A 12775-nucleotide genomic window follows, 5' to 3' on the forward strand; every position below is an offset into this window, starting at 1 on the left:
ACGCCTAATCTCCTTGCATGATTTCCTATGAGACAATGTCCTGTGAGGGCCCCTACTAAGGTCCTGATTTGAAGTCTACTCAGTTTTATAATACTCTTGGACAGACGTAAATTTAGCCTTGGCCATGTTTGCCTAGCAATTTCGCAGGTGTTAGCGCTAATCTATCTCTGATTTGCAGAATTGATTAGTGCGTCCTTAATGAGAAGCTTACAAGTGGCGAGAGGTATCTCCATAAAATTACTTATGTCTGACATACAGGTACCTTCTCTTGCAAGTTGGTCTGCCCTACAGTTCCCTTGTATATCTCTGTGGCCTGGGACCCAGCATAATATTATACGATATTGTTTGGCCATCTCATTTAGAGATTGGCGACAACGTAAGACACTCCTTGATGTTGTTTGGAATGCATCCAGGGCTCGTAGGGCAGCTTGGCTGTCTGATAGAATGCAGATATCCGTTGATGATATTCTGTTTATCTTTAACCATTTTAAGGCTTCATGAATAGCGTTTATTTCCGCTTGAAAAACGCTACAGTGATCCGGTAATTTAAAGGATTCACTAATAGAAAGCTCTTCGCAAAATAACCCTGATCCTACACCGGTGTCCATTTTGGATCCGTCCGTGTAGATCTTAACGGGTGTGTTGGGTGTTGAAGCTTCTTCAAGCCATTCCAGTCTAGAAGGGATTTTCATTAGGAAATTCCTTTCGAAGCAAAGAATGGGAGGGTCATAATCACAGTCACCGGGTATATCCGTGAAGGAGTCTAAAATGGTTGAATGTCCATGTGTGACAGTTCTCTATTGTGAGCTCGCTTTGAGCCTTAAAGCGGCGCAGGCCGCTGAGTATTTGCAGAAGAGATCTAGAGGTGGCAGATGTAGCATGATGTCCAAAGCCATGGATGGCGTGGTTTTCATGGCGCCACATATTGCTAGTTCCGCTGATCTCTGCACCTTATTCAATAAATTAGAATAGGTTTTTTTCTGCATAGCACACCACCAGACAACTTTCCATATAGAAGAATGGGTCTGACGACAGCAGTGTAGAGCCAATGAGCAACCTTAGGTTTACTTCCCCAGGTCTTACCTAAAGCTCTCTTACAGGCATAAAAAGCTAGGTTCGCTTTCCTGACCCTTTCTAAGGTGTTTGACTTCCAAGTCAGTTTCCTATCTATGTTTAGTCCCAAGTACTTGGTTTCTTCCGAAATCACAAGAGCTTCCCCTTTGAGCATAATTGGACTTAGCTGAGGGATTCTGTGTTTCCTAGTGAACAATATGAGTTGTGTTTTGTCTGGGTTGACTCCTAGACCACACTTTCCTGCCCACCTAGAAAGTATATCTAGAGCATTTTGTATTAGGTCTCTTAATGTAGATACAAATTTACCAGAGACAGCAATAACAACATCGTTGGCGTAAGCTATCACCTTACAGCCCACCGATTCCAGTATTAACAGAAGTTTATTTACAACTGCGTTCCATAAAAACGGTGAGAGGACTCCACCTTGCGGTGTACCACTACTTACCAATCTCCTGAGCACCGATTCTCCTAGTTCCGCTTCAATGATTCTGCTATTTAGCATTTTGCCAATGAAGCCTACCAAGCCCGGTTCTACCCTAAGATCAGTGAGAGCTGCAGTAATTGCCAACATTGTTAAAGACCCGTTCAATATCAAGGAAAGCGGCTAAAGTAAATTCCTGTTTGTGCAGTGAACTCTCTGCCGTGTAAATAAGGTTATGTAGAGCTGTCTCTACCGATTTCCCTTTCGTGTAGGCATGTTGTGACGTAGAGATAAGATTTCTATCTATAGTTAGGCTTAAGTGAAATTCTATCAACCTCTCCAAAGTTTTCAATAGGAAGGAGGAGAGAGATATCGGTCTTAAGTCTTTTGGATGGGTATGTGAGTTTCTACCAGCTTTTGGAATAAAAACAATTTTGACTTGTCTCCACTTAAGAGGTATATGACCGTAGAGAAAGCAACCTTTGAAGATTGCTAGTAGCCCGTGTGCTAGATATCCGGCGGCCTTTTGCAGTTCCACCGGGTAAATGCCATCTGGGCCCGGTGATTTAAAAGATTTGAAACTTTCAATCGCCCATAAGAGCCGATCCTCAGATATAGCATCTATTCTGACTTCACGACAGTGTACTGTATCTTCCATGTCATGCCCAGTAATATCTGAGCAGCCTGGAAAATGAGTGTCGAGTAAAAGTTCTAGAGACTCTTTACTGGTTGTAGTGAAAGTACCATCACTTTTCTGTAGCAGTTCCCAATTTTGAGGGCTTCCCGCTAAAATCTTACGAAGTCTTGGGGCCTCAGTTGCCCCCTCAACCTCTTCACAAAAGGATTTCCAAGATTGCCTTTGGGCATTTCTGATTTCCTTCTTGTAGATTCTCAGAGCATCTTTATACCCTTTCCAATCTTCATCGAAACGTGTTTTCTTTGCCTCATTATAAGCGCTTCTGCTTGTTTTTTGAAGCTTGCTTCTTAGGCTTGGGTTTACCCCTCAGTCTTCTTATGGAACAGGCTTCCGCCAAGGCAGCATTCATGTTGTAGGTAATCTTGTCAACCAAATTTTCTAGTCCTTCTATGCTTTGTGGTACCACTGATGGACATGTTCCTAGGGTAACCCTGATACACTCTATATACCTTTCCCAGTCTGTTTTCCAGATATTTCTACCAGGCTTAGGTTTCGGTAGAATTTTGCTAACCTCAAACGAGATATATCTATGATCCGAGAAGGAATGTTTTTCCAAAACTTTCCAGTTCCTAATTCTGTTAATAACGGAGTCAAAAGCAAAAGTAGGTTTATTACCTTTATTGCAAATCTGTAGTTTAGTACCTATCAGATAATCAAAGAGACACTCACCTCTAGCGTTAGTATCAGTGCTGCCCCATATCTCGTGATGCGCATTTACATCCTCTCCAATAATTAGCTTTGCGCCAAGCTTCTGCGCCTGCGCTACCAGATCTTTGAATATTAATCTCGGTAGCTCCTCGTGGTCATGTGCGAGGTAACAGGAAGATAGCCACATCCGTTCATTTCCCGACTCCAGGCTAATGGTCAATTGATCGGTGTCGCTGTAATTAGAGAGCATGAAAGCATTTATCCCTTTTCTTATTAGTACGCACGCTCTAGGATTACCTTTGTTGCGAGCATACATCAGTTTATATTTTTGAGTCCTTAGTCCGCACACAAGTCCATGTGATACCCATGGTTCTTGAATCAGGACAATATGATGTCCACCTTTGGCCAGGTGGATTATGAGGTTGGCGGACGCAACCTTTGAGTGGTGAAGGTTAATTTGAAGAACCCGTAACATCATGGTTACTGGGCTTCCTCTCCATCACCGTTTTGTTGGGCTCATCTGAATCTGACGCCAGTAGCTCTATGATCCACCTTTGGCCAGGTGGATTATGAGGTTGGCGGACGCAACCTTTGAGTGGTGAAGGTTAATTTGAAGAACCCGTAACATCATGGTTACTGGGCTTCCTCTCCATCACCGTTTTGTTGGGCTCATCTGAATCTGACGCCAGTAGCTCTTCCTCATCAGTGAGAGTAGTATCAAGTACTCTATCTAACAAAGAAGAGATACTGTCGTCAGCAGATGCCTTCCGTACCGCTGTAGCAGTGTTAGGACCGGAGCCAGATTCCGCCGTGGGGCCTATCTCAGCTCCGACCGGGTCCTTTAAGTTAGGCGCCTTGTCCTTATTGTAGACCCTCAGAGTTATGGACGAAAACCCATAGCTTACTACACCGTCAGATCGCGCCAGTGCGTCCACCGAGTCCTTGCAGACTACGAAAGTAGCGCTTCGGTACTCGCCCTTGGGATCGTCCAGTTTTGTGACCTTCCAAGACGATGTAAGAAGCTCCGTATTGCATACCCGAAGCATTTCAAGGATTCGTTGGGGGTCTGATGGCTCCGCTGGTAACCAGGCCCTAGCTTTTGGTAAACTAGGGATGTCATCGCTTGAAATTACCTCGAGTTTAGACCCAGGCCATACTTCGCCAATCCTTGAGATGGCTATTTTGTAAAGATCAGTGGATCTCTGATCGGCACAGGCAATAAGCTTCACATGGCTCTGGACCAGGATTCACCTTCAGAATTTGGAAGAAAACGCTTGAGAGCCTGGCTTCCACTTTCTTCCAATTGTCAGGCGAAATAGTGCCGTCAGGGTTGCTTTTATCAACCACCGCCCATAGCTGTAGGCCTTTGACAGCTTCGCTGTATGTAGCTGGAGAAGTCTTGTTGTTTCGGGGCTTCTTCAACGTGCTGGGGTTGCTGGGTGGGTCGTCCGACAACTGACGTTTTGGGTTCGGTTCAGAACCCCGATTGGACTCCTCCGTTACCCTTGTCGGAGTATCACCACTGATACCCCATGATGTGGGGGTCAAACCAACACTTAAGCCTCATCCCCGCGACAAGGATACCAACATGATGAGGGGGGCTATGTTAAAGCTCATGCCTATTCAGACGAGCCTGCTTCAATTAACGCATTGGAAGACAACATTAAAGCATTTATATGTGAGAGACCGGCCGAAACATTGGAAAGAGTATACCAAAATTGGACTAAGCGGATGGACCATTTTAAGCGCAGTCGCGGTCAACATTTGCATGAAATAATCTCCAAACATTAAATTATATGGACTGTACTATCGATTTAAATAAAAAAATTTCATGTTTTTTCTGAATTTTACGTGTGTTTTTTTGAAAAACTTTCCTATGGCTCTTGTTGCTATCTTCTTCATTTTACTATACGCTCAAGAGGCCACTTAACGAACAAGCAGCTGCGGTTGTCGAGCATTTAAAAGACATCTTTACATACATACAGTGGCTCACAGCTTATTTCGTGTGCCCGTTTATCAAAATAAAAAAGTTTAATATTTTTGTATAAACTTTATTTAGAAAAAAAACTTAAACGTACATTCAAAGATAAATTATTTCTTGTTACAAACATACATAAATAAACTTAAATTATTTCTTCTTAAGTAATATATTTACAGCAAAATCAAAATTATAAGTAAATCCACGTCACACCTTATTTCGTGTGCTTAACCAAACTAGAAAAAACATGATTTTTTTTTTTAAATTTATTAAGTTTTTACTAATCTAATATTTTGTAGAGGTAGCCTTTTTGTTTTAATACAGCTTTTAACCGGGATTGCATGGAGCTAACAAGTTTTCCAGTGTATTCAGGAGATATTTTCTCCCACTCCACTTGCAATGCTGTTTTTAGATCTTGTTTGTTGCTTATGTTATGTTTTCTAATTTTTTGATCCAGAATATTCCATAAATTATCAATTACAATGAGAACAGGTGATTGTGCTGGCGTTTTTACCACATGAGGGCAATTCCATATAAGCCACCGTTGCACTAATTCCGACTTATGCTTCGGATCATTGCCCTGATAGAACCTGAACCTGTCCCGAATGCCTAATTTTTCAGCACTTTGTAGTAAATTATTTTTTAATAAATTCAAATAAACTGTTTCATCCATAATTTCGTCGATAAAAACCAAGTTTCCGACACCAGCTGTTGACATGCAGCCCCAAACCATTACATGGCCCCCACCGTGTTTTACTGTACCACGCAGATTCTTCGGATCCAGCTCCGCGTTGGGCTTACGCCAAACGAAAGACTTTCCATCGGAACCAAAGAGGTTGAATTTGCTTTCGTCGGCGAAAATAACGTTATTCCAAAATGTTTGGTCTTTATTAACATGGTTTTCGGCAAACTCCACCCTTAATCTTCTGTTACGCTCATTAACAAACGGTTTGTTTCGAGCTGTACGACCATGGAAATCAGCTTTGCGCAGAATTCTTCTTATTGTTTCAGGATTACATGACTTACCAAGTACTTTTTCAACCTCTTTTGTCAAAGCTGGCGCACTAATTCGTGGGTCTTTTTTAATTTTTCTTAATATCCACCTTTCATCAGCTTCTGTAAAAATTTTGTTTGGAGCTTGGCGGCCTTTGTCAACCACTCTTTTTTCACGAGAAAAGCGTTGAATAATGTACTGTACTGTGGAAGTACTCAAATTTACAATTTGAGCAATTTTTATCTTCGACTTTCCATTTTTGTAATGCGTAATCACTAGTTCGCGCCTTTCAATCGACGTACGACGACCCATCACGGTATTTTTAAATTAAGCTGGACAACCGACTACTTTCAATGTGTAAACTAAATAAGGATATAATCTAATATACTATGCAAAACAAATTTCTTATAATTGCTAACCGGTTTACTGGCGCCGATAACGGTAAAAGTGAACACACGAAATAAGCTGTGACGTCAACTTACCTAGTATTCTGTTTTTGTTTAAATATTCTACTAAAGAAGAAAACATTTGAATGCATTTATACATGTTTGTAATTAGAAATAATTTATCTTTGATTGTGCATTTAAATTTTTTTTTAAATAAATCAAATAAAAATAATTTTACAATTCTTTAGTTTAACATACAGCCACACGAAATAGCTGTGAGCCACTGTATGTTTAGAGTTTAGAATGTATGATAAAGGCTGTGTTCGTAAATGCGACATGACTTGCAGCATAAGTATCAGTGGTAACACTGCAAGTTGACATTTGATACTTCTTATACAATTTTTGACAATTTGCAAATACGTTTGTTTGCATTTTTGAACGCGTATAATACTAAAATGGAAATTTTGCTGAATCTAACACTAGACGAAATTTGTGAGGAAAGAAAAGATAGATTTTCTTTAAATTTAAGAAAAAGAAGGCTATTGAAGTCGAAGAGAAAAATGTTTTGGTAGAAATGTTTGTCTTTAAAAAGAAAAATACCTAAAAACAAATCGTTTATTAAAACAATAACGTCGTTTCCCGAGGCCCTTTTCTATTCCCATTTCCGAATGAATTGGGCCACTTTTAAAGTAAGGTTTTATAAGTTTTATGAAAATTAATAATTTATAGTTTCACTTTAATAATTTGCTGTTGGCGGAGTCATTGAGTGCCTTGTAACATAAACTTCGTCGAAGTCCTCAAAATACCTCCAGGATGTAGCTTCTCTACCGGAAGAATTATTTCTTTTGTAGAGAAAGCAACCTTTGAAGATTGCTAGTAGCCCGTGTGCTAGATATCCGGCGGCCTTTTGCAGTTCCACCGGGTAAATGCCATCTGGGCCCGGTGATTTAAAAGATTTGAAACTTTCAATCGCCCATAAGAGCCGATCCTCAGATATAGCATCTATTCTGACTTCACGACAGTGTACTGTATCTTCCATGTCATGCCCAGTAATATCTGAGCAGCCTGGAAAATGAGTGTCGAGTAAAAGTTCTAGAGACTCTTTACTGGTTGTAGTGAAAGTACCATCACTTTTCTGTAGCAGTTCCCAATTTTGAGGGCTTCCCGCTAAAATCTTACGAAGTCTTGGGGCCTCAGTTGCCCCCTCAACCTCTTCACAAAAGGATTTCCAAGATTGCCTTTGGGCATTTCTGATTTCCTTCTTGTAGATTCTCAGAGCATCTTTATACCCTTTCCAATCTTCATCGAAACGTGTTTTCTTTGCCTCATTATAAGCGCTTCTGCTTGTTTTTTGAAGCTTGCTTCTTAGGCTTGGGTTTACCCCTCAGTCTTCTTATGGAACAGGCTTCCGCCAAGGCAGCATTCATGTTGTAGGTAATCTTGTCAACCAAATTTTCTAGTCCTTCTATGCTTTGTGGTACCACTGATGGACATGTTCCTAGGGTAACCCTGATACACTCTATATACCTTTCCCAGTCTGTTTTCCAGATATTTCTACCAGGCTTAGGTTTCGGTAGAATTTTGCTAACCTCAAACGAGATATATCTATGATCCGAGAAGGAATGTTTTTCCAAAACTTTCCAGTTCCTAATTCTGTTAATAACGGAGTCAAAAGCAAAAGTAGGTTTATTACCTTTATTGCAAATCTGTAGTTTAGTACCTATCAGATAATCAAAGAGACACTCACCTCTAGCGTTAGTATCAGTGCTGCCCCATATCTCGTGATGCGCATTTACATCCTCTCCAATAATTAGCTTTGCGCCAAGCTTCTGCGCCTGCGCTACCAGATCTTTGAATATTAATCTCGGTAGCTCCTCGTGGTCATGTGCGAGGTAACAGGAAGATAGCCACATCCGTTCATTTCCCGACTCCAGGCTAATGGTCAATTGATCGGTGTCGCTGTAATTAGAGAGCATGAAAGCATTTATCCCTTTTCTTATTAGTACGCACGCTCTAGGATTACCTTTGTTGCGAGCATACATCAGTTTATATTTTTGAGTCCTTAGTCCGCACACAAGTCCATGTGATACCCATGGTTCTTGAATCAGGACAATATGATGTCCACCTTTGGCCAGGTGGATTATGAGGTTGGCGGACGCAACCTTTGAGTGGTGAAGGTTAATTTGAAGAACCCGTAACATCATGGTTACTGGGCTTCCTCTCCATCACCGTTTTGTTGGGCTCATCTGAATCTGACGCCAGTAGCTCTATGATCCACCTTTGGCCAGGTGGATTATGAGGTTGGCGGACGCAACCTTTGAGTGGTGAAGGTTAATTTGAAGAACCCGTAACATCATGGTTACTGGGCTTCCTCTCCATCACCGTTTTGTTGGGCTCATCTGAATCTGACGCCAGTAGCTCTTCCTCATCAGTGAGAGTAGTATCAAGTACTCTATCTAACAAAGAAGAGATACTGTCGTCAGCAGATGCCTTCCGTACCGCTGTAGCAGTGTTAGGACCGGAGCCAGATTCCGCCGTGGGGCCTATCTCAGCTCCGACCGGGTCCTTTAAGTTAGGCGCCTTGTCCTTATTGTAGACCCTCAGAGTTATGGACGAAAACCCATAGCTTACTACACCGTCAGATCGCGCCAGTGCGTCCACCGAGTCCTTGCAGACTACGAAAGTAGCGCTTCGGTACTCGCCCTTGGGATCGTCCAGTTTTGTGACCTTCCAAGACGATGTAAGAAGCTCCGTATTGCATACCCGAAGCATTTCAAGGATTCGTTGGGGGTCTGATGGCTCCGCTGGTAACCAGGCCCTAGCTTTTGGTAAACTAGGGATGTCATCGCTTGAAATTACCTCGAGTTTAGACCCAGGCCATACTTCGCCAATCCTTGAGATGGCTATTTTGTAAAGATCAGTGGATCTCTGATCGGCACAGGCAATAAGCTTCACATGGCTCTGATGACATCCACTATCGCGACAGAAAGGAGCTGGACCAGGATTCACCTTCAGAATTTGGAAGAAAACGCTTGAGAGCCTGGCTTCCACTTTCTTCCAATTGTCAGGCGAAATAGTGCCGTCAGGGTTGCTTTTATCAACCACCGCCCATAGCTGTAGGCCTTTGACAGCTTCGCTGTATGTAGCTGGAGAAGTCTTGTTGTCTCGGGGCTTCTTCAACGTGCTGGGGTTGCTGGGTGGGTCGTCCGACAACTGACGTTTTGGGTTCGGTTCAGAACCCCGATTGGACTCCTCCGTTACCCTTGTCGGAGTATCACCACTGATACCCCATGATGTGGGGGTCAAACCAACACTTAAGCCTCATCCCCGCGACAAGGATACCAACATGATGAGGGGGGCTATGTTAAAGCTCATGCCTATTCAGACGAGCCTGCTTCAATTAACGCATTGGAAGACAACATTAAAGCATTTATATGTGAGAGACCGGCCGAAACATTGGAAAGAGTATACCAAAATTGGACTAAGCGGATGGACCATTTTAAGCGCAGTCGCGGTCAACATTTGCATGAAATAATCTCCAAACATTAAATTATATGGACTGTACTATCGATTTAAATAAAAAAATTTCATGTTTTTTCTGAATTTTACGTGTGTTTTTTTGAAAAACTTTCCTATGGCTCTTAAAAAATCACCCTTTAAATACCTTTTTATAAGCTACTTGTTGCTATCTTCTTCATTTTACTATACGCTCAAGAGGCCACTTAACGAACAAGCAGCTGCGGTTGTCGAGCATTTAAAAGACATCTTTACATACATACAGTGGCTCACAGCTTATTTCGTGTGCCCGTTTATCAAAATAAAAAAGTTTAATATTTTTGTATAAACTTTATTTAGAAAAAAAACTTAAACGTACATTCAAAGATAAATTATTTCTTGTTACAAACATACATAAATAAACTTAAATTATTTCTTCTTAAGTAATATATTTACAGCAAAATCAAAATTATAAGTAAATCCACGTCACACCTTATTTCGTGTGCTTAACCAAACTAGAAAAAACATGATTTTTTTTTTTTAATTTATTAAGTTTTTACTAATCTAATATTTTGTAGAGGTAGCCTTTTTGTTTTAATACAGCTTTTAACCGGGATTGCATGGAGCTAACAAGTTTTCCAGTGTATTCAGGAGATATTTTCTCCCACTCCACTTGCAATGCTGTTTTTAGATCTTGTTTGTTGCTTATGTTATGTTTTCTAATTTTTTGATCCAGAATATTCCATAAATTATCAATTACAATGAGAACAGGTGATTGTGCTGGCGTTTTTACCACATGAGGGCAATTCCATATAAGCCACCGTTGCACTAATTCCGACTTATGCTTCGGATCATTGCCCTGATAGAACCTGAACCTGTCCCGAATGCCTAATTTTTCAGCACTTTGTAGTAAATTATTTTTTAATAAATTCAAATAAACTGTTTCATCCATAATTTCGTCGATAAAAACCAAGTTTCCGACACCAGCTGTTGACATGCAGCCCCAAACCATTACATGGCCCCCACCGTGTTTTACTGTACCACGCAGATTCTTCGGATCCAGCTCCGCGTTGGGCTTACGCCAAACGAAAGACTTTCCATCGGAACCAAAGAGGTTGAATTTGCTTTCGTCGGCGAAAATAACGTTATTCCAAAATGTTTGGTCTTTATTAACATGGTTTTCGGCAAACTCCACCCTTAATCTTCTGTTACGCTCATTAACAAACGGTTTGTTTCGAGCTGTACGACCATGGAAATCAGCTTTGCGCAGAATTCTTCTTATTGTTTCAGGATTACATGACTTACCAAGTACTTTTTCAACCTCTTTTGTCAAAGCTGGCGCACTAATTCGTGGGTCTTTTTTAATTTTTCTTAATATCCACCTTTCATCAGCTTCTGTAAAAATTTTGTTTGGAGCTTGGCGGCCTTTGTCAACCACTCTTTTTTCACGAGAAAAGCGTTGAATAATGTACTGTACTGTGGAAGTACTCAAATTTACAATTTGAGCAATTTTTATCTTCGACTTTCCATTTTTGTAATGCGTAATCACTAGTTCGCGCCTTTCAATCGACGTACGACGACCCATCACGGTATTTTTAAATTAAGCTGGACAACCGACTACTTTCAATGTGTAAACTAAATAAGGATATAATCTAATATACTATGCAAAACAAATTTCTTATAATTGCTAACCGGTTTACTGGCGCCGATAACGGTAAAAGTGAACACACGAAATAAGCTGTGACGTCAACTTACCTAGTATTCTGTTTTTGTTGTAAATATTCTACTAAAGAAGAAAACATTTGAATGCATTTATACATGTTTGTAATTAGAAATAATTTATCTTTGATTGTGCATTTAAATTTTTTTTTAAATAAATCAAATAAAAATAATTTTACAATTCTTTAGTTTAACATACAGCCACACGAAATAGCTGTGAGCCACTGTATGTTTAGAGTTTAGAATGTATGATAAAGGCTGTGTTCGTAAATGCGACATGACTTGCAGCATAAGTATCAGTGGTAACACTGCAAGTTGACATTTGATACTTCTTATACAATTTTTGACAATTTGCAAATACGTTTGTTTGCATTTTTGAACGCGTATAATACTAAAATGGAAATTTTGCTGAATCTAACACTAGACGAAATTTGTGAGGAAAGAAAAGATAGATTTTCTTTAAATTTAAGAAAAAGAAGGCTATTGAAGTCGAAGAGAAAAATGTTTTGGTAGAAATGTTTGTCTTTAAAAAGAAAAATACCTAAAAACAAATCGTTTATTAAAACAATAACGTCGTTTCCCGAGGCCCTTTTCTATTCCCATTTCCGAATGAATTGGGCCACTTTTAAAGTAAGGTTTTATAAGTTTTATGAAAATTAATAATTTATAGTTTCACTTTAATAATTTGCTGTTGGCGGAGTCATTGAGTGCCTTGTACCATAAACTTCGTCGAAGTCCTCAAAATACCTCCAGGATGTAGCTTCTCTACCGGAAGAATTATTTCTTTTCTTAATGCGCTTGTACGTTACCAAGAGATTTAAGCATTTTCTCTGCGCTGTGGTGCTGTCCAGTCTTATATTGGGATTTACATTTTTAACTTCGGTCACAACTTTCTTCCATAATACATTTTTTTTCCTTCTATCCGATTCAAACTCGTCCTCCATATTCAACCGTACTCTCAGCAATAACTGTGTCTCCGCATTACTGAGATTTTTACTAAAAATTTAAAAATAATAATTTATACAATTATTATTAACATAATTTAACTAAATTTCAATACAAAAATTAAAATAAAACAGTAAACATGCAGTAAACAATTTTTTGACAGAAATTATGAGTGATAACTGATAAATTGTTGTCTTTTTGAACGCTTGATTATTGCAGTGCTGCCATATTGGCATTTCTGAACGTTCTGTTTGTTATGCAATTGTAGTTTGCGCGTCATGTTGCATTTACGAACACAGTCAAATATGTACCTACATAGGCTAGGACATGAAGTGTGCATACGCACATACAAATATGTACATGTATGTATAAGGAAAAAAGAATTGTTTTACCATATTTTAGGCAGGAATTCGATCAT

This window comes from Anastrepha ludens, chromosome X (genome assembly GCF_028408465.1).
Source record: "Anastrepha ludens isolate Willacy chromosome X, idAnaLude1.1, whole genome shotgun sequence".
In the NCBI taxonomy this organism is placed as follows: Eukaryota; Metazoa; Arthropoda; class Insecta; order Diptera; family Tephritidae; genus Anastrepha; species Anastrepha ludens.